Source organism: Oryctolagus cuniculus, chromosome 14, assembly GCF_964237555.1.
Source record: "Oryctolagus cuniculus chromosome 14, mOryCun1.1, whole genome shotgun sequence".
Taxonomy (NCBI): Eukaryota; Metazoa; Chordata; class Mammalia; order Lagomorpha; family Leporidae; genus Oryctolagus; species Oryctolagus cuniculus.
In genome coordinates this window covers 46,541,521-46,564,726 of record NC_091445.1, presented here as the reverse complement: position 1 = coordinate 46,564,726, position 23,206 = coordinate 46,541,521, and the positions used below count along the sequence as shown (strand labels likewise).

General features: G+C 38.7%; 1 pseudogene; it reads right to left on the bottom strand.

Annotated features, from left to right (window-relative positions):
- Window positions 1-20,411: 20,411 nt before the first annotated feature.
- Window positions 20,412-22,875, bottom strand: LOC138842979 (transcription initiation factor TFIID subunit 11 pseudogene; annotated as a pseudogene).
- Window positions 22,876-23,206: the final 331 nt, after the last annotated feature.

Here is a 23,206-nt window from a genome sequence, read left to right as displayed (position 1 = left end):
GCACCCTCGGGAAGTAAAATTTGGATGGAGCCAGACTTCATCCCAGGCACCCTGACAGAGGATATGGATATACCAATTGGCAGCCTAACCATCAGGCCAGATGCCATTTTCCTCTATTTCAATGCTTGCTACAACCTGTATAAGATTGACCTTATAAGCTAATAAAATATTATGTCCTCTGGTTCCTTATTTAATAATTCATTACTTATCTTTGTATTTGCAGTGTCCAGTCTTGACAAATAATCAATAAATGTTTCTTGAAACATGAACAGATTTGTAGGCAACAGATAAATATTAATGGGCTAAAAATTATTTGTTTTGGCAGATGTAAATTGTATGGATTACATCAAAAAGCATAATGAGAATCAATTCCATGTTTTAAACATTCTGCATAAAAGCTGACATAATTTGCATTTTTCTGAGTCAAAAGAAACTTGTGCTTTTTGTTGGCCACTATTTTAGGAAAGATAATGATTCTGTTTAAGCCAGTCTGTGTCTTTGAAACATTAGCATAAATGTCTTCTATAGTATCCTTTGAATCCTACTTTCTAGTATGCACATCATATGGTCACTCACACATGTTACTTTATTGTTTTGGATGATATCCAGAAAATAAGGAGAGCTGATGTGGTAGAGAAGAAAGAGCAGAGGCTATAGCAAAAAAATGCAAGCATCAAATGGTTTAACTGCCTCCTTCATCCTTGGTGAACTTTAGAAAAACCTTTCACTCCAATCCAGTCTCAACTAATTCCAACATTGGAGAATTTCCTTTCTGTCCATATCATACTACTCCTCTGAGAGTGATAGCTGGAGCTACCAAGTGTTATGCCCATTGACAGGGGAAGTTTCCACATAGGTCACCCTAGATAGAACTCAGAAAAAGTCAACCACAACTCTACTGAAATTGTCTTTCCAGGTAGTCAGGAAAGAAGAGCTAAGCAAGTCCTTCACACTGCTCACATGCAGGCTTCCATTGCAAGGCAATGGAGCATCACAACCATTGACTGTGTTCTCAAATATTCATGCCATGTTTTTTGCTATAGGTGATGCAAGGAAATCCTGTCTTGACTCTCCAAGTGAGTTTCAGGTGTGTATATTACATTTACACAAGGACCCACTGATCTCCTGTATGGCCAAATCCACCTATCTCTCTTCCCCATTGCCAACCAGTATGCTGCCCCGTAGCCTCCTAGCAAGCTGGCCTGTAGAGAATTTTTCCATTCTATTTCCAACCCATGGTTATAACATAAACTTGATATCCTGTCTCCTGCAGTGATTTTCCTTTCTGATTTTCAAGAGTACTTATTTTCTCAGCAATATCCAGCTTTTGTGGACATTGACTGATTGTTGCTCTTGCATTCAGGAAACATAATTCATCTCAGGGCAAAGTGGATGCCTCCTAGGAGGGACGAACAGTCACATACAAAAAAGCACAGAAGAGAAAAGCATAGTGGCTAACAGATGACATTTTAAAACTTATTTCCCTAGTATGTAGGTTCTCCTATTTTCCTATCCTCAAAATGGAAATATCTGCTTTTGCTGCTACCTAAATTTGTTGTGACACTCACAAGAAATAAGATTGAAAATAAGCAACTGGAATCTTTGGCAGTAATTTAGTTCCTAACAAACAAGCTAAAAATCCTATATGGTTAAAAATTTACCCTGGAAAATTTTTTCAATTGTCAATAGAGAATAGCATACAATATTTAATATCTAAAACTTTGTACTACCATTCTCAGATACATTGAACTCAATGGAAAGAAAAGAAAAATCCATAAATCTATTTTCAGACATCCAAATAATTTTCTGTTTTAAAAACTATTAAACCAGGGCCAGCGCTGTGGTGCAGTGGGTTAACGCCCTGGCCTGCAGTGCCAAGTATCCCATATGGGCACCGGTTCAAGACCCGGCTGCTCCACTTCTGATCCAGCTCTCTGCTATGGGCTGGGATAGCAGTAGAAGATGGCCCAAGTCTTTGGGCCCCTGCACCCACATGGGAGACCAGGAGGAAGCTCCTGGCTCCTGGCTTCAGATGAGCACAGCTCCGGCCGTTGCAGCCAACTGGGGAGTGAACCAACAGATGGAAGACCTCTCTCTCTCTCTCTCTCTCTCTGCCTCTCTTCTCTGTGTAACTCTGACTTTCAAATAAAATAAATAAATCTTTTAAAAAAAACTATCAAACCTCTGAGAACAAATAGAAGGTAGACAGAGAATTTAAGTGTTTTCTCTCAACTGCCAGATTTAAAGTATTCATATTAGTATAAACCACTAAAGAGTAAATAATTACCTCTTGTAAAGATTAGCAAAAGTATTATCACAACCCTTGCTTACTATTGTGGTCACAAATATCAGCAGACATCATTGCAAGACTTAATAAAGTGTGCCAACACATTGTCATGACATAGATCCCAGAGACTGGGTTTACACCAAAGTTCATAGCTTTGCCTTGCTATCAAGATCCTCCCAACATGGCTACTCCCCTCACTACACAAAGGCCTACTCCTAAGATCTAATATTCTTTGAGACTCAGGCAGCAATAAGTCACTTCCCCTTGGAGTACCAGACTAATGTTTGTCTCCCTACAGCTTACAGGAACTCCTCACAGTAAATATACACAACCACCTGAGGCATCAGACCTATGGAGAGTTCTGGTACATTTTATCTGGCATGTTCTGGAGGAGTGTAGCAGATCTAGAGATAAAACCTTCCTGGGAAATCTAGCTAAATCATTGACCAGCCCTTTCAAAGCTGGGATTACCTCTATCCATGTCAGGGTGGAAATACAGAAATAGATGCACACATGCAGTCACTGCCCTTCTGCTGTGCTTTATAAATAAAGATCCATCTGGTACAACCCAGTCCTTTTTACCCTACCTTAAAAGGCACTAAAACCAGCTCACTGCAGATCTAGTGGCTATTAGCAGTATGATTCTCTACAATTCCATAGCTCTAAATTTCTCCTTAATCACTGTAGGAAGGATGTGAGCTCAAACTGAGTGGGTAAATGCAGAGGGATACGGATAAGATGAGTTGATGCTGTTATAAAGGCAAAAAGAGATATGTATGATAATGGAACTAGCCTGTATTCTTATTATTATAGTAGCAGTTATACAAATATATGCATGTGATAAAATTCCATAGCACTTTATATACACATACCCTTGAATGCTTGTAAAACTAGTGGATATAAGTTCTTTAGGTTGGACTATCAATTTCCTGATTTTAATTTTGTACCATAGTGTTCAAGATATTACCAGTGAAGGTGATTGGATGAAGGATATATGGAAGCTAAATCCTAAAGGGTTTTATCTTTATAAGTTAGTAGTAATAGATTGCTATATCCAAGTCAACTCCAATGATACAAAAAATATAAGAACAGTCTTTTGTTTTGCCAGCAGAAAAGCTTTAGGATTAATCTGTTCTAACTTTATGCATAAAGATATATGAAATGATGGCTCTGATTCATTTATATCCACAAAATTACATGTATGTGTGATTTTTAGTCCATCAATATCCTATACCAGTGGTTCTAAAAATGTGTGATACTCAGGCCTTCAGTATTAGGGACTTGTTATAAATGCAGATTATTTGTCCCTTTTCAGACTTATTCTTGATACTTGGGGCAGGGCAGGGAGTCTAGGTTTAACAGCAAATCCTCCAGATGATTTTGATTCCCTTTAAGTTTTGAGAACCAATGCTCTAGAATATTGCTATGAAACACATGGAAAACAGTCACAATGAAAAGGAGAAGGCAAGCAAAACAACACATACAATTTTTAACTTCAAGTGAAGGGCCCGCTCTATTATGCCCTACATCCTATTAACCCCTGATGACACAGACTCATCATACCAAGTCACAAAACTTGAATTGCTACTTGTAGACTTATTCCTACAAATTATATCTAGAATTTTGAATGTAGACAGAGTCTGATTCCCTGGCATCCATTATAATTCTGTTCAACTAATGTTTGAAAATCACTGACTTCATAATTAGGAAATTTTTCATATGCTTACTGTATAAGTCCCTCAGTAGATATTCATTGATTATACCTTTTCTGTAAATACCTGCATGCCTCTGGAATTTCTCAATAAAAAAAATTGTTGACTGTCATGACTAATGAAGGACTCTAAACTGGACACTTCAAATCAAATAAATAATCTTAAAATAATTTCTATTTAACCTACAGCCAAACATATGATCTTTTATAAACATGTTCTTCTAAATGAAATCCTATAATCACACTTCATTTTAGCATGAGTTCACAGTGTTGGGAGGAGACTAGATATCCTGAAACATTCTGAGTGAAATTAACAAGAAAAATAGTAGAAACATTGACAATTTTAAAATATATAAACCTCTGGTGAACATTAATGATAAACTGAGATTCCTGCATTTTTATTCTAGCAAGTGTCCTATAAGGAGAAGCCATCCAATGATTGACATCAACCCACTGCCATATTCATGCCAGATGTGTAACACTTTACCTTAGATACTTCCTAATTCGATACATTTTGCTTTCATAAGAGAAAGCAGATCAGATCATCATACTGTATCATACAGTTGCCATAAAATTAATAGCTTTACAATCAAAAATATCTTGGCTGGTTAAATGTAGGCTCTTAAAATACGGGAACTTCAGAGAAGAAATTAAAGAACAGTGGACCCAAACCATCCCTGTAGCTACCAATATTCAAGCAGGTAAGATTAATGCTGTCCTTCATGTGAAACATCAAGATGTGTTAACTGAACAAGAATAATCACACATATTTACAAAATTCAAGCCTGAGAACCATGCTTTGAGAAACTCTGTTTCTTGCATACCTGACTATAGTGTGAAATAAACCATCACCAATGTGAAAGAAAAAATCAGGACAAGATGTGGGGGGAATGTGAACAAGAATTTCACATAGTAAAAGTGTTCTCCAAAATGGTGATAAGGTCCAAGCAAACACTAAGAGATGAACTTAATTCCTTTGTGGTTTTGGTCAACAACAGTCCAGATATGCAAGGGTGGTCCCATAAGATTATATCACTCAAAGGCACTGTAGTGTCTTAATATGTGTGAATGTACTCTATCATGATCATATAATGATGAAATAACCAAAGGAGGCATTTCTCAGAATGTATTTCTGTAGTCAAATGATGCATGACTGTAATTTTCTTTAATTATTTTTATTACAAAATCTATGTATACAAAGTAAACATATATAAAGTGAAATTTACAATGAATAAAATTGCATTCAAATATCTCCTAGATCCCCAATAGAGGAAGTAGGAACAATCTTGCTACATCTTTCACGATTAGGTGAAATGTTACATTCTCAGAGATGTCATGCCATAGCAATATAGACAGAAAAATGCAAGGCAATCTTAATTAAAGTTGCCTTTACACAGAATATCACAGTAAAAAAAATACAGAAACTCAAATAAAGCAATAAACGTTATAGGAGATTACCATGCCCTATTATTTATAATAGTAGAAGTTCGTGTTTGCTATGAGAAAAGCAATTATAGCCGGCGCTGCAGCTCACTAGGCTAATCCTCCGCTTTGCGGTGCCGGCACACAGGGTTCTAGTCCCATTCGGGGCGCCGGATTCTGTCCCGGTTGCCCCTCTTCCAGGCCAGCTCTCTGCTGTGGCCAGGGAAGTGCAGTGGAGGATGGCCCAAGTACTTGGGCCCTGCACCCCATGGGAGACCAGGATAAGTACCTGGCTCCTGCCACTGGATCAGCGCGGTGCGCTGGCCGCAGCGCGCCGGCCGTGGCGGCCATTGGAGGGTGAACCAACGGCAAAGGAAGAGCTTTCTCTCTGTCTCAATCTCTCACTGTCCACTTTGCCTGTCAAAAAAAAAAAAAAAAAGAAAGAAAGAAAGAAAGAAAAGCAATTATAGACAATGAAGAAAGTAGGACCGTGGCATGTGTCTTCATTAATCCACTCAATAGTATGTATTAACTGCCCATGAAGTGCTGGAGAAGTGGAAATGACAGAGCCATGAAATTTCTGTCCCCAGGGTTATGGACAAGCTAAGAGGTGAAGCCAGAGGAGGATCTACTCGGAAACAAATGAGGCAAAGCTTCAGGGCCACTCACTTGACAGATACTTTATACTGAATTTGGTACCTGTAATTTCCAATTAATTCCTTTAAAAGGTACACCAAAATTGTCTAATCTTCACATTCTATAAAAATTTGGATTTCCTGTTGGGTTAGTTAGCTAGTGACTAAGTAAACACTTAAATAATCAAGAAAATTTCAGGTACTGGCAAGTGTTCTGCAAGAATTAGAATAAGTTGATTTGATAGAGAATGACAAAGCTATTTTAAAATGTGAGCTCTGGGAAGAATTTATGAGCTGAGACTTCAGTGAAAATGCCTTAGATGACTTTAGGAGAGCAATAGCTAAAAATGTTTTAACATTACTTACATTTGTGTTTATTTACATACTTAATGCTTAGGAGGAAAAAATTTATTCTTGTGATGGAACAATATTAAATTTATAGAGATAAATTATAAATCTGCAGAAGTTGAGCCCTGCTCATATTTTGTGTTTCATAAGTATTCTCAGTAGAACTCATAGAAATTGATCTTTTATGACTTGCAGACCTTTATATGAATACATTGGTGTTCATTTTAGTTATTTTTAATATAATGTCTCATTAGTCTTCTAGAAATATTTGTATATTTAAAATCAAATATAAAATATATATGAGGGCACTTCCAATAGTTTGCAGAAAAATGGAATTAAAAAAGATAAGTTTGTGGGCCAGTGTTGTGGCCTAGCAGGTAAAGCCACCACCTGTGATGCCAGCATGCCATATAGGCACTGATTGATGTGCCTGATGCTCCACTTCCAATCCACCTCCTTGTCAATGGCCTGGAAAAAGCAGCAGAAGATGCTTCCAATGTTTTGGCCCCTGCTACCCACGTGGGAGACGCAATAGAAGTTCCTGGATTCAGCACTCCCCAGCCCCAGGCATTGTAAACCAGCAGATGGAAGATCTCTCCATCTCTCCCTCTCTATATATAACTCTGCCTTTCAAATAAATAAATAAATATTTTTTAAAAAGAAAGATAAGTTACTGTCTCTCACACAATTATTCTTAGGTGTTTAAATTTTAACTGAAAAGTGATTTCTGTTAAATATAAGAGTAGGAATAAGAGAGGGAGGAGATATACAATTTGGGACATGCTCAATCTGACTTGCTCCAAAGGGTAGAGTTAGAAATGTGCCAGAGGATTCCAATTCAGTCCCATCAAGGTGGCATGTACCATTGCCATCTCACTAGTCCAAGTGATCAATTTCAAGTCACAATTGATCATAATGATAGGTCTAAGAGTCAAAGAAATCACATAAACAAGACTAGGGTCTGCTAATACTGATAGAATTAAGAAGGAAAGAACGATCCAACATGGGAAGCAGGATACACAGCAGACTCATAAAATGGCAGTTGTCCTAAACAGCACCCTGGCCTCAGAATCAGCCCTTAAGGCATTCGGATATGGCTGAAAAGCCCATGAGAGTATTTCAGGCATGGAAAGCCAAGACACTCTGGAAAAAAGAAAAAAAAAAAAAACCTAAATGAAAGATCTCTGTGAGTGAGATCCCAGTGGAAAGAACCAGGCCATCAAAGAAGAAGGTACCTTTCTCTGAAGGGAGGAGAGAACTTCCACTTTGACCATGGCCTTGTCTAAATAAGATCGGAGTCAGCGAACTCAAAAGGCTTCCATAGCCTTGGCAACTCATGACAAGAGCCTGGGGTGATTACTGATGCCATAAACAAGAGTGTCAAATTGTTAAGTCAACAACAGGAGTCACTGTGCACTTACTCCTCATGTAGGATCTCTGTCCTTAATGTGTTATACAATGTGAATTAATGCTATAACTAGTACTTAAAACAGTACTTTACACTTGGTGTGTCTGTGTGGGTGCAAACTGTTGAAATCTTTACTTAATTTATACTAAATTGATCTTCTGTATATAAAGAGAATCGAAAATGAATCTTGATGTGAATGGAATGGGAGAGGGAGTGGGAGATGGGGGGGTTGCGGGTGGGAGGGAAGTTATGGGGGGGAAGCCACTGTAATCCATAAACTGTACTTTGGAAATTTATATTTATTAAATAAAAGTTTAAAAAAGAACAAAAAAAGAAATATAAGTTTATTTTCATGCAAAAAAAATTTTGCTTCATGCATATTATACATATTCCAAAACCATTTTGAAATACTTCATTAAACATATTTATTCACATTTCTATGTGTGTGGGGGGGTGTGAATACATACATAATACTTATAATGAGCTAAATCACTCTGGATTAAAACATAATGAGTATACGTGTGCCTAGTCTTGGCTTTGCAATTATTTTGATTATTTGCTATGATATCTAAATAGGGAAAATATACAAAAACAATCTAATACTGAAAACAAAAGGTAAAATCGATGTTCATATAAGCCTTAAATGACTTATGTGTTCTACAGTAAATGAGACAATGAGGAAGTAGGAAATATTTAAGTTCTTAACACCATTTTTCAACTCTATTAACAATATAAAAATATTAACTCTGGTGATATGTATTCATATTCACCAAGTAGCATTCCTTATATATTCATGTTAATAAAAAGAGGGTGGGCATTTGGGAAAACATTTTAAATGCCTACATCATATATTAGAGTGGAGGTTAATTCCCAGCTTCCCACTAATGCGTACCCCATAAGGCAGCTGATGATGGCTTAAATACTTGAGTCCCCACCACCCATGTGGGAAACCCAGGTTGATTTCTGTGATCCTGACTTCAGCCTGGCCCAGCCCCAGCTATTATATGGATATTTGGAATGTCAATCAGTGAATGGAAAATCTCTCTCTCTCTCTCATACTCACTCTGTGTGTGTGTGTGTGTGTGTGTCTCATGCTTCTTCTTTAATTTCCCCATACTATTTTTGTCTATAAAATATCTTTGCTTTTTTTGTAAAATTATGACATTACTATAGCTATACTTAACGTTTATAAAGATTCTTTATCTAATTTGCTAACTTCCAAATCAACACATCTCAAACTGAGATCTGTTTGGAGTATTCATCTATGTTGTAAGACTCAATCAAAATAACTTTCACTAGATTCAGATCTAATTCCAGAATGATGATTTTTCGTGTAATAATAAAAGGTCTATTGAGGTTTCTATGATTCCTACAGAACTGAAGAGTAGGAAAAATAAAAGAACAGAAAGATAAAGATTCACAAAAAAATAAAAAAGAGGATGAAGGAATAAAAGGGAGACTATACGGGAAAAACTATACGGGAAAGAGAAGTTCAAGTTATTTAAAGACATCCACTCTCAGAATTTCTTTGTCTTTCTTCTCCAAGTATTGGCGACTTGAGCAGTTTCTACTCACTGTTTACTGAAGTGGTCAACTCCACTTTTAGTGCCTCAAATTCATCGTGAAGGTAAATGTCAATCTTGTATCTGTTTATTTCTTTACAGACTATGAATGATCTAATTCTCCAGTCTCCTCTTAAAAAGCAAGCAAGTCTCTACTCAAAAATTCAATGTTCGGACTTCACCAGGTCATTGAGAATTTCAATATCATAAAACTCTATATGATTTCTGATAGTCAACTCCATGCTCTGGTAAACTATGTTCCTTTCCTTCAAATCATCTTCTTTTTAGTATAAAAAATAATCACATTGTTATGAGCATGGATGATGATACAGTATTTATCCAAATGTAACAATTATTAGTTGGACATGTATAATGGTAAAAGATGTTTATTTATGAGCAAAAATTTGAAATCCATGCATACTTTTTTAATATGCATTTTCCAATAACGTTTTTAGGACTCTTTGTATGTGTTTGACAAAGAACAGTATCTTCAAAAGATAATTTATAGTACCACGATCATTACTCCTTTGAGAGCAGGTCTTCACAGTTTTCTATGTTTAGGAATACAAAACAAAAATTCTAATTACATAATATTTTATATCACAATTCTAAATAGTCCATAAACAATTATAGTATGCATATTTATGTATATACTAGTCAATATGTCAAGTCAGTTCAAAGATAATGTATTGGTAACTGGGTATTATAGATCTGGCACTCAGTGAAACAAGATGGCACAGTGCCAAACAGGAAAACTGTAAACATATCAAGAAAGAAAACTGGTGGTGTTAAGAGGAATGTGTTGATTATGGTATGAAGAGAGACATACAAAACAGAACAGATCAGTTTAGCAAGTTAGACATGAGTTAATTTTTACCTTAGGAAAAATGCATTCTCAGTAGGATAATGACATAGATTAAAAGCTTTGAAAATGTTGATTTGTTTTATGCTAGAAGAACCAGAGCTTTGTTGGTCTCCTAGTCCCCTGTTACTTCAGACATGGTCTACAGATGCTCAGCATCATCTCATGTGAAAGTTCATCAGGAATGAGGATTCCTGGGATTCACTCTACACTTACTGCTTCAGAACTAGTATTTAACAAGATCTCCAGGTGATTTATAAAGATCTTAAGGCTTGAAAAAGCATTGCTTCATCCTAAAGTCTCAGTAATGACCAGACATGTACATATGTTGATGCTAGGAATGTGTTTAGAAAATGAATAACTGTAACAATATTGATTTCTGATAGTCGTGAATAGAGATTATCTTTACAAGTTATTTGGAAATCTCATTAAAATTATATAATTTAGAAGGACGGCACCATGCCACAGTAGGTTAATCCTCTGCCTGCAGCGCCAGCATCCCATATGGGCACCCATTCTAGTCCTAGCTACTCCTCTTCCAACCCAGCTCTCTGCTGTGGCCTAGGAAAACAGTAGAAGATGTGGGCCCCTGCACCTTCATGGGAGACCCGGAAGAAGCACCTGGCTCCTGGCTTCAGATCAGCCCAGCTCCAGGCGTTGTGGCCATTTGGGTAGTGAACCAACAGAAGGAAGACCTTTTTCTCTGTCTCTCCCTCTGTCTATAACTCTTCCATAATATAATATAATATAATATAATATAATATAATATAATATAATATTAGTTGTAACTTGAATATTACATGTAGAGACTATGTGAACTAATCACAGTCATTTACTAAAAATTTTGTACATCTACACCCTAGAGCACAGAAAAACAAAGGATAGAAAATCAGAAAAATAAAACTTTTATTTCAAAAATAACTTTTGGATCTTAATAAGCAACTGAGGCTGTTAATAGCAGAGGTGCTGACATTTTCAGATAGAAAGGTGAATTCTTAGCTCCTAAAGACACCTATGAACAGATGACAATATAATTATTATACACTTAAATGTCAAAGGATTAACCTTTTAGTTCCTACAGTAGTGATCATCTAATTACCAAGAACTATTTATGATGGATTAGGCAGTAGCTCTGTCAATTCCAAACCCAGTCCTCCTAGACTTCTTAAATGACTCCAGATGTTTCTAGGAGATTTCACTGGAGCTTTAGCCTATTTTTTCCTTTTTCCTACCTAAATAATCTCTAAATGACATTAATCTACCTTAGGCATGAAATCTTAATAGAAAGGCAACAGAAGTAAAAACCAGCACATTAAACTGTCCTGCTGCTGTGCATAAAAACAGAATTATTCAAAAAATAGAATTACCATCTGGAAAACATTATGCTGAGTGAATTAAGCCAGTCCCAAAGGGATAAATATCATATGTTCTCCCTGATCAGCGACAACTAACTGAGCACCAAAGGGGAAACCTGTTGAAGTGAAATGGACACTATGAGAAACAGTGACTTGATCAGCCCTTGTCCTGACTGTTTATGTATAATGTAATACTTTATCCCTTTTAGTATTTTTTTGTTCTAGTACTATTGGTTGAACTCTGTAATTAACACACAATTATTATTAGGTGTTTAAATTTTAACTGAAAAGTGATCCCTGTTAAATATAAGAGTGGGAATAAGAGAGGAAGGAGATATACAATTTGGGACATGCTCAATCGGACTTGCCCCAAATGGTGGAGTTAGAATCATGCCAGGAGATTCCAATACAATCCCATCAAGGTGGCATGTTCCAATGCCATCTCACTAGTCCAAGTGATCAATTTCAGTTCACAATTGATCACACTGATAGGTCTAAGAGTTAAAGGGATCACACAAACAAGTCTAGTGTCTGCTAATACTAACTAATAGAATCAAAAAGGGAGAGAACGATCCAACATGGGAAGCAGGATACACAGCAGACTCACAGAATGAATGGCAGATGTCCTAAACAGCACTCTGGCCTCAGAATCAGCCCTTAAGGCATTCAGGTCTGGCTGAAAAGCCCATGAGAGTATTTTAGGCATGGAAAGCCAAGACACTCTGGCAAAAAAAAAAAAAAAAAAAACAACACCTAAATGAAAGATCTCTGTGAGTGAGATCCCAGTGGAAAGAACCAGGCCATCAAAGAAGGAGGTACCTTTCTCTGAAGGGAGGAGAGAACTTCCACTTTGACTATGACCCTGTCGGAATAAGATCGAAGACGGCAAACTCAGAAGGCTTCCCTAGCCTTGGCAACTCATGACAAGAGCCTAGGGAGATTACTGACACCATAAACAAGAGTGTCAATTGTTAAGTCAACAACAGGAGTCACTGTGTACTTACTTCTCAGGTGGGATCTGTCCTTAATGTGTTGTCCAATGTGAAGTAATGCTATAACTAGTACTGAAACAGTATTTTACACTTTGTGTTTCTGTGTGGGTGCAAGCTGATGAAATCTTTACTTAATATATACTAAATCAATCTTCTGTATATAAAGATAATTGAAAATGAATCTTGATGTGAATGGAATGGGAGAGGGAGCGGGAGATGGGAGGGGTGCTAGTGGGAGGGAAGTTATGGGGGGGGAGCCATTGTAATCCATAAACTGTAATTTGGAAATTTATATTTACTAAATAAAAAAAAATAGAATTACCATATGAGAAAGCAACATCACTTCTGGTCTATACTTAAAAGAATTGAAAGCAGAGTCTCAAAGAGATATTTGCAAACCCATATTCATAGCAGCACTATTTGCAATAGCCAAAAGGTATAAGCAGCGCAAGTATCTACCAACAATCAGAAAAATAGATAAACAAAATATGGTATATGTATGCAACATAATATTATTCAGCCTTAGAAAGAAAATAAATTGCAGTAGCTGTTACCACAAGAATGAAACTTGAGGAAGTTATGCAAAGTGAAATAAGTCAATTATAAAAAAGACAAAAAGTGTGTGATTCCACTTATTCAAGGTACCTAGAGCAGTGAAATTTGTAGACATCAAAAGCAGAAAGGTGGGGACTGATGCTGTGGTGTAGTAGGTTAAGCCTCTGCCTGTAGCCCAGTCATCCTATATGGATGCCGGTTTGAGTCCCAACTGCTCCACTTATCATCCAGCTCCATGATGCTGGCCTGGGAAAGTAGTGGAAGATGGTGCAAGTCCTTGGGCCCCTGCACTTATGTGGGAGCCCTGGAAAAAGCTCCTGGCTCCTGGCTTCAGATCATCTAAGCCCCAGCTGTTGCAGCCATTTGGGGAGTGGACCAGAGGATGGAAGACCTCTCTGTCTCTCCCTCTCCCTGTCAGTAACTCTGCCTCTCAAAGAAATAAATAATTTTTTTAAAAAAAGTAGAAGGGTGGTTGCCAGGGTTCATGGGGAGGAAGAAGTCGAGAATTTATTCTTTAGTGGTTACAGTGATTCAGTTTTGCAAGCTGAAGAAAGTGCTAAATATTATCTGCATACCAATATGTATGTAGTTAACACTATTAAACTGCATGCTTAAAATTGTTAAGACAGTAATTTATGTTATGTGTATTTTACCACAACTAAATTTTAATTTTCATGGGAGTGCAGGGAATAAATCAATACAAAAGGACATACATCTCAAAGTGCTTGTCATGGAGTTATCACAGCAGTAAACCCTGGACATAAAATTAATGTTCAATATTCAGAGTGATTGAATAATTTATGACACACCCATGCACCTGAGCAATATAAAGACATTAGCCCAAAGTAAATTAGTTGATTTGGGATGATTCCTATAAGGTATAACAGAATGAGAAAACAAAAAAAATGAACAAAATCGTTTCTATAAGATCATATTTTGAAAAGCAAGCTATTAACAAATGTCATAATTTAACAATAATTATGCTAGTCATTGACATTATAGCTCGCTATACACCAAGTGCCTTTTTAGCAAGGGGGAAATATGCACTTAATTTTCACAACATCTCTATTGACTTCAACTTACAAATAAGGAAAGTGAATCATTCAGAGGTTAAAAATTTTCTCCAAAGTTATACAGCAAATACAAAAGCTAAGGTGCAATTCTAAGAATTTGATCTCCAGGAGCCTGTGTTTAAGTGTATGTATATATGTGTGTGTGTAAGTGTGAGTGATGTCTTTTTTATGTACAATTCTAGTAGAAATATATACAAAAATACTTAATAGGATGCTGTGAGTTTTCTGGAGTAGAGACAGGAATACCAATGTAGCTGAAGGGCAAAGAAATGCATGGAGTTTAACTAGGAAAACAGAAGAGAACCAAAAACATAGATGACATGACAACATTTATGCACTCATGTAATATTACATATTTGTAAGAGAAAACCCTGAAACTCAAAAGAAAAAAGATAAATATGTTCTTGAGGATAACTACTTGTTTGCTTTTTGATAACTAGCAATGCCATTCACTAAAATGAAATTTTAGATTTTCAGACTATCATAGATTTCCATAATTGCACTTGTTTATTGACTAATGGAAATTAAATACTTGTAACATTTTGTGTATGCCTTTTACTTTTGTTTCAAAAGTACAAGATTACTCCTTCCAATGTTTCAAAAGTGATAAAAAGTGTGAATAGAAATAGTGTAGAATAGAAACAGTTGCTTCAAGAAGGGAAAAAGAGGCTTTTCCTGATTATATTAAAATGGTAGATGCAGGATTAAAGAAAGTTGAAAGAAGAAACTTGTTCATCTTATATCAATTATTATAGTTATGTTAATTGCAAACTTCCACAAGGAGCTAAAATATGCATCCTTTACCAACTTTCTTTCACTTTTCTAATAAGAGTACTTTTCTAATGTGATGCCTACTAAATATTGTCAAATTATTTTACACCATAGAAGCAAGGAAATACTTACCTAAAACATTACTGTCTTAACCTTCAAAGTGTCATAAATCTCTTCTGCAAGGAGGTAATGGGATGAATAAATATATACAAAGATATTTTGCTTTTGTTTGTTTTTTCTTCAGTTTACCAAGTTATATTCTCATATTCAATATTTCACCATGTACAATATATCGATACCAAAAAATAACTCAGCTACATTTCGCTTACCCTTTAGAAAATAAGGTTAGTCTCATAATAAATCAGGTATTAACCAATATTATCATAATACCTTCCCTTTATCTGTGAGTTTCATGTCACTTACAATCTCATCTGTTTAAATCTGTTTGATGTTAATGTCTATTTTATGTCTTTTCACTATGTTGAATGAGTTGGCATCAATTCTTAATGTATCCAAGTATTGAAAAATTTTTTTAAAAATTCAGCTAATTACAGAGTTCAACCAATGGTACTAGAACAAAAAAAAATACTAAAATGGATAAAGTATTACATTGTACATTAACTGTCAGGACAAGAGCTGATCAAGTCACTGTTTCTCATAGTGTCCATTTCACTTCAACAAGTTTCCCCTTTGGTGCTCAGTTAGTTGTCGCCAATCAAGGAGAACATATTGGTTGAACTCTGTAATTAACACACAATTATTCTTAGGTGTTTAAATTTTAACTGAAAAGTGATCCCTGTTAGGAATTTGGAAAACATTATGCTGAGTGAAATAAGCCAATCCCAAAGGGACAAATACCACTTGTTCTCCTTGATAGGTGACAACTGAGCACCAAAAAGGAAACCTGTTAAAGTGAAATGAACACTATGAGAAATGGTGACTTGATCAGCCCACACCCTGACTGTTGATGAGCAGCTTAATATGTTATCCCTCTTAGTATTTTTTTTGTTTGTTCTCCTTAATACTTTTGGTTGAATACTGTAATCAATACACAATTCTTCTTAAGTGCTGAAACTTAACTGAAAAGTGATTGCTGTTAAATATAAGAGTGGGAATAAGAGAGGGAAGAGATGTGCAATTCGGGACATGCTCAAGCTGACTTACCTCAAACGGTAGAGTTAGAAACATACCAGGGGATTCGAATTCAATCCCATCAGGTGGCATGTACCAATGCCATCTCACTAGTCCCAGTGATCAATTTCTGTTCACAATTGATCGTAATGATAGGACTAAGAACCAAAGGGATCACATAAACAAGAATAGTGTCTGCAAATACTAGCTAATAGAATAAAAAAGGGAGAGAATGATCCAACATGGGAAGTGAGATACACAGCAGACCCATAGAATGGCAAATGTCCTAACAGCACTCTGGCCTCATAATCAGCCCTTAAGGCATGTGGATCCGGCTGAAATGCCCATGAGAGTATTTCAGGCATGGAAAGCCAAGACACTCTGGGGGAAAAAAACCTAAATGATAGATCTCCACGAGTGAGATCCCAGTGGAAAGAATGGGTCATCAAAGACGGAGGTACCTTTCTCTGAAGGGAGGAGAGAACTTCCACTTTGACCATGGCCTTGTCTAAAAATGATCAGAGTCAGTGAACTCAGGGGGCTTCTATAGCCTTGGCAACTCATGACAAGAGCCTAGGGTGATTACTGATGCCATAAACAAGAGTGTCAATTGTTAAGTCAACAACAGGAGTCACTGTGCACTTACTCCTCACGTAGGATCTTTGTCCTTAGTGTGCTGTACATTGAGATCTAATGCTATAACTAGTACTCAAACAGTATTTTTCACTTTATGTTTCTGTGTGGGAGCAAACTGTTGAAATCTTTACTTAATGTATGCTAAACTGATCTTCTGTATATAAAGAGAATCGAAAATGAATCTTGATATGAATGGAAGGGGAGAGGGAGTGGATAAGGGGAGGGTTGCGGGTTGGAGGGACGTTATGGGGGGGAAGCCATTGTAATCAATATTCTGTACTTTGGAAATTTATATTCATTAAATAAAAGTTAAAAAAAATTCAGCTAAGATCCCATACAGATCACTGCTCTCACTGACATATTACCACTCAGGCAATAATCAATATTTAAAACTTATATCAAACTTACTCAATATCTATGTTTATGACACTCTGGACCATGAGTATACTAGGATAGATAAAAATTTATACTATCCTCCAGGTGTTTATAATCTACTAAGTAAAGCAGAAAATCTACAGTGATAGAAATGTTTAAGAAAACAGGAACAAAAAGAATGAAGAAAGAATTTGTATCTACTCTTAAGAGACAATTTCCACTAATGTGCTGGCTTTCCTAGAAGTTTGACAAATATTTAAATTACAAGGCCTTTATTGCTACCATTAAGCTATAAAATAAATAGGACATATTAATGTTCTTCAATTGCATGTTTGCTGAAATTTCATGTCTTAGTAATTGTGGGTGGATATTTCTCTGAAATATTTGTGTACTTTTACTGCATTGCCCTTGTGATCAATGACACATATTTCCTAAGTGACCTGACAAAGTTAGGCATAGAGTCCATGGTAATAAAATGTAATTTTCTTCGTGCAAATTAACTAGACTATCCAGGGATCTAAGATATGATCTTGACCTCATTAATAACGTACTTGAGTCAACCAACCACCTCCCAAAAAAAAAAAAAGAGTAAGAAATATCTTGCTGTATTTAATGAGTTCATTCATTTCCATCTGATGATTTTCTATTTGTCTTGTGAGAATACAAGACAAGTGAAAAACCTAATTGTTCCCAAATATATCAATGTCTCTTTAACTCAGTAACCCATCCCATGTCCAATAGGATGGCAGCTTTGTGTCATTCTGCCATGTGGACCTTTCCTTTAACCCACAGACAAGAAATATATGATTTGTCTGGATTCTCTAGAGCTACTTTCAGGAGTTATCAATTCTTGGTAACTTCATTCCTCTAGATTATACCATAATGATAATAAACTTATGGCTCAGACTCCAGTTACTAGCATTCATTATACAACTATGTGAATTGATTTATTTTTAACAAGTTGTCAATACTCACCCTCTCTGTAGACATGCTCAATTATCTTTGAATATGCTTACTTATAAAATCTAAACTATCCATGACATCAAAGATCAATCAAAAATGACAGCTTCAAACTCCCAAAACACTCAGTGCTAATGCCATGAGATTTAACCTCTAATAATATGTTCATTTTTATTAAAGCAGTATCATTAGAAGGCATGTTAAATATACATACCAAAATAATGGGGCTCACATATTTAATGCTTATAGATCTCACTGAATTTCCTCTGTTCTTGGTACCCGTATAGCATTGGTAAGAATCGTATCCTACGACAAATGTCAGAAAACTCTACTAACTGTGTATTAAAGCAGAGGTTTATATTTCTCATGGAGTCACAAGTGAAGAAGTGCATCTGTGACCTTGATTCAGCAGCTCAGTGATCTGGGCGGACTTCTCTGAGTCTCACGGCATTGTCATCCTGGGCACAAAAGAGATGGCTCAATCCCATATAAATCATCCACACTACAGGAAAGAAGGAGCCAGTGGGCACCAATGACATTTTATCTGGGCATAAATGCCCATTTTGTCTAGAAACCCTCATCTTTCCTGGGAGCCTCCCTGCAGACATCCCTGAGTGTCTCTTGGGGAAGAGGAAGACTCCAGGACTCTCCCTGCAAAGCTGAAGCGTTCCCTAGGTAAGTGACTACTTAGCTTTCCACATTACTCTCCCCAGGCCAGTGCATCCTCAAAGGGAACTTTCACAGGACTTGTTGCCTCATCAGTGAGGGACTTTTTGTGCATTTTAGTGTTCTGATGTGTGACTTTATAAAAATGTCTCTTTCTTACAATAAATATTTCATTTTTGGTACTAAATCTAAACTTTTAAAATTTCTGTAGCAGACAATTCTGAACTAACCCCCATATTTCTGCCCATGGATTGCACAATCTGTATCTGACCCTCCCTCATATATGGGCAGAGTCACAACATTGATTGGCTTTCATATCTCTCATTAGCTTACAAATCAAGTGACTATGTAGAATCCAATGGGCTTAATGGTGGTGAGTCTGACCCAATCATCTGAGCCTTTTATAAGGGCCTGACTCTTCCTGGGGTCATAAAGGTCACCAGAGAGACTGCTTGCAGGGGAGATTCCTCACTATGGACTGTGGAGGTGGGCAGTGGAGGGAACACAAGGATAGAACCTGAGTTTAAGGTCCAGGAGCTAAGAGTATCCTCAGGCCAAAAGGATAAGGAGGAGGGAAAACTGGGGAGCACTCTCTCACCATCCTAAAGTACTCAATGCAGCCACCAAACTAAGAAAGTCCTCCACATCAATACAAAATGAAAAGTGTGGATCATGCCCACAGCCACCAGCCGCTGCTCTCCACACCACAGCCAGCATCTGGCTCAGCCCCAGAGAAGCCAGAAGGCAGGAGGTATTGGGTCAAGGTCCTCACCAAACATACTGCCCTCCAGACAACCCGGCTAGAAGGCTCCCTGAAATATGCCCTTCACTGGCAGGGTGAAGAAGCCTCACCACTACACACTGGGCACTGTGGCCCTGCATAAAACTAAAAGTGACAAGAAAAGTGCTGCTCAGCTTCTCACTGGAAAACTGCCCTTGCAGTGGCTAGAATGGGAAGTTGAGGCCCTCCTGCCAGATCTGCACTTCCAGAATGCTAAGCACTTTTGAAGATGAAGAGGGAAAGACAGCATGCTAAGCTTCTCCCAAAGTTACACTACATTTTCAAACTTCAGTCAAGTGCAGTCAAGTAACTTTATTTTCTTAAGATTTATTTATTGGGGCCAGCATTGGCATAGCGGGTAAACCCTCTACCTGCAGGAATGGTATCCCATACGGAAGCTGGTTCAGGTTCCAGCTGTTCCACTTCCAGTCCAGCTCTCTGCTATGCTCTGGGAAAGCAGTAGAAGATGGCCCAAGTCCTTGTGTCCCTGTCCCTACGTGGGAGACCCAGAAAAAGCTTCTGGCTCCTGGCTTCAGATCAGCGTAGCTCTGCCCATTGCAGCCAACTGGGGAGTGAACCAGTGAATGGAAGACCTCTCTCTGCCTCTTCTCTCTGTGTGTAACTCTTTCAAATAAATAAGTAAATCTTTAAAAAAGATTTACTTATTTATTTGAAAGAGCTACAAAGAGCAAGAAGGAGGGAGTAAAGAAGGGAGAGAGAGAGGGGAGAGAGAGAGAGGGAGGGAGGGAGACAGAGAGGGAGAGAGGGAGGGAGGGAGAGAGGGAGGGAGGGAGGGAGGGAGGGAGAGAGGGAGGGAGGGAGGGAGGGAGGGAGAGAGGGAGGGAGGGAGGGAGGGAGGGAGGGAGGGAGGGAGGGAGGGAGGGAGAGAGGGAGGTAAAGAGAGATCATTCATCCACTGGTTCACTCCCCAAATGACTGCAATGGCTGGAGCTGGACTAGGCTGAAGCCAGGAGCCACAAATTCTTCCAGGTCACCCATGTGGGTGCAGAAGCCCAAGCACTTGGGTCATCTTCTGCTACCTTCCCAGGGACATTAGCAGGGAGCAGCTTCAAACCAGTGGCCATGTGGGATGCTGGCAGCTTTACCTGCTACACCACAACATTGGCCCCTATACTCAGATTTCCTAAGTGGATTTTCAGTAGAATGAATAAAATCAAATATACTCTGTTTTGAAATAAACTTTGTGCTTATAGAAACATTACGAAGCATAGCAAATGTGAACAATCAAGAGGCTCTATGTATCCTAAACTGCACAGATGTTCACCACAAATGACTGTTAGTAAAAAACTGGCTTTGGGGGAAGGGCCTATTTTTCTCCCTCAAGAGGCTTCTGGATTTTGTTACCATTCTAACTTCATCAAAACTCACTCACTGATACAAACACTATTGGTGGAGAAACAGTCATTTTATAGGACAAAATGCTTTGTAACTTCTCCTTTATTTTTGCAAGTTAGTAAACAGTTTTATGATCACACAAGGGAATATACAACAGTCACCTACAATCCTAAGTGTGTACAAGAACAACTATGCCAGTGCTCCCTCAAACCCCCAGGCACCACAGCCACTGTATCACAAGGGAAAGGTTTCCAGCTGTTTCTTCTATGGAAAATCAGACATAAGCAGAAAGTCCTAGACTTTTCAGGCTTACTAAAGTCTCTTGGAAAACTGTTCTGTCTTTGAAAGAAGCTCAGTGTCCACAAGTTGCTCAACTCCCATCAGTGTTCTTCTTCCAACTGAGAAGAAGCAGGCCCTAAGATGTCCTGCTGTTGAGCCAGCTGTTGCCTTCAGGGAGGTGTTACCGATGTCAGAGTTTGAGGAAGATGCTAAAATCATGGGTGGACTGAGAACAAGAAGCTCTGGTGGACAGAGACTCACTCACAGGAAGACAGGACCCATACAGTCCGCATAGGCCAGGTGCCTACCCACAGGTGCCTCTAACCACAGATTGAAAACAGTTGAGCAAAGAATGGCTTTACAATCAAGCACAGACTTTTTTGTTCATTATTCCCTAAACAGTATGGTATAAAAACTATATACATGGCATTTACATTCATTAGGTATTACAAGTAATCTAGGTATGGTTCCAAGTATGCAGGAGGATGTGCGTATGTCACAGGGACTTGAGCATCCAAGGATTTTGGCATTCTTGAGAATCCTGGAACTCAATCTGCCTGGACTTTCTTCTTGAACAGGCCTTCTATCTAGGGTTGCACTAGAAGAACCTGATTTTTTTGTACTTGGTACTGGGGATCCGGCCCTTGGAATTCAACCTCCGGACTGCCTCCCTCAGATGCTTGGGCTGTAACGGCGGCATTTCTCCCCACTTCTCACACACATCCAGGGCCTCTTCCACCACCTCCCCAACAAAGACCTTGGCCAGACCAGCCATGGTGATGACCACATTCTGAGACATCGATCTGCCCGCAATGGACTGCATGAGGCTTTTAATGAGTGCCTTCGGGAAAGCCGACTGGCGATACAGTGCATAGCGGGTCAGCTGCTCCTTGGAGAGAGAGGACAGCAGGGCGGTCATCCTCTGAGCTTCCTCTTCATCCGCAATGGGCCTCTTCTCTTTCTCCTTGGAATCTGTTTTCAGTCTTTTGGCTGCAGGTGGAAAGAAGGATGAGTCGTCTCTCTGGCTTGTCATTGAATCTGGGACGTCCTGACTCTCGGGTTCACCTGGATCTGCGAGTTCTTCCAAGTGCTCGTCTCTGTCCTCTGGGAATCATCAGAGTTTGTGGCCCCAAGGCTCCAGGGCGAGGAGGGGATCTCACAGGGCACACCTGCTTCCCCACCTGTGTCGGTGAGTGTCGCACAGGCCTGGTCCATGGCGGCCCTGCAGGCCGGGGAGGTTTGATTACCACTCTAGGAGGTGAAATTTGGAAATGTTTAGTTCTCACACTGATGCTTTGTGTGCGCCGAGTCACCGGACCACGGGTCCCCCTACATACATACACACACACACACACACACACACACACACACACACACACGATTTTCGGCCTCCAACAATTTAGATGAAACTTGGGGTTGGAATATATTAGTTTTAGGTGGAGTGCTCACAGATACAAATTTAGCACCGGAAAACAAAACCCACTGACTCACTAGCTCACGGAAGTCCTGGTGCTCCCGGGGACTGCTTCCTCTGCTCAGTCTCACAGGCAACAGGGCTGGCCGGCCCAGAGGAGCGTCCTCGCCCGAGGCAGGATCTAACCGTAGGCGGTTCAAGCGTGTGACCAAATTCCACGCGGCACGTCGTGAGGAATCTCTACCTTCTGCCTGAAAAGTGCTTTGACTTCAGGAAGGGTCCGTCCTTTATAAAGGTCTGAGATGATTGGCTCAGAGCCACTCTGATGCGGTTCATTGGGTGGGCTCGGTCAGGTGACCCCGAACGTCATCAAGTTCCTGCGCATGCCCACACCCGAGGTCCGGGCAAACAGGAGTGTGTCCCAGGTGTGAAGAACTGGGGGAAGCTGAGTGCAGCGGCTCAGATTCTGGCTGTCGGGAAGATTTTTTGAAAAGCTGTATTTCATGATAATCAAATAGCCACGATGAAAAAAGTTAAGTCTATGAAGTCTGACGTTAGACAACCCAAAAGTTTTTCCAAAAATCACAACTGATGGGGCTGCAAGTCCTTTCTCAGGAGCGTCCAGGG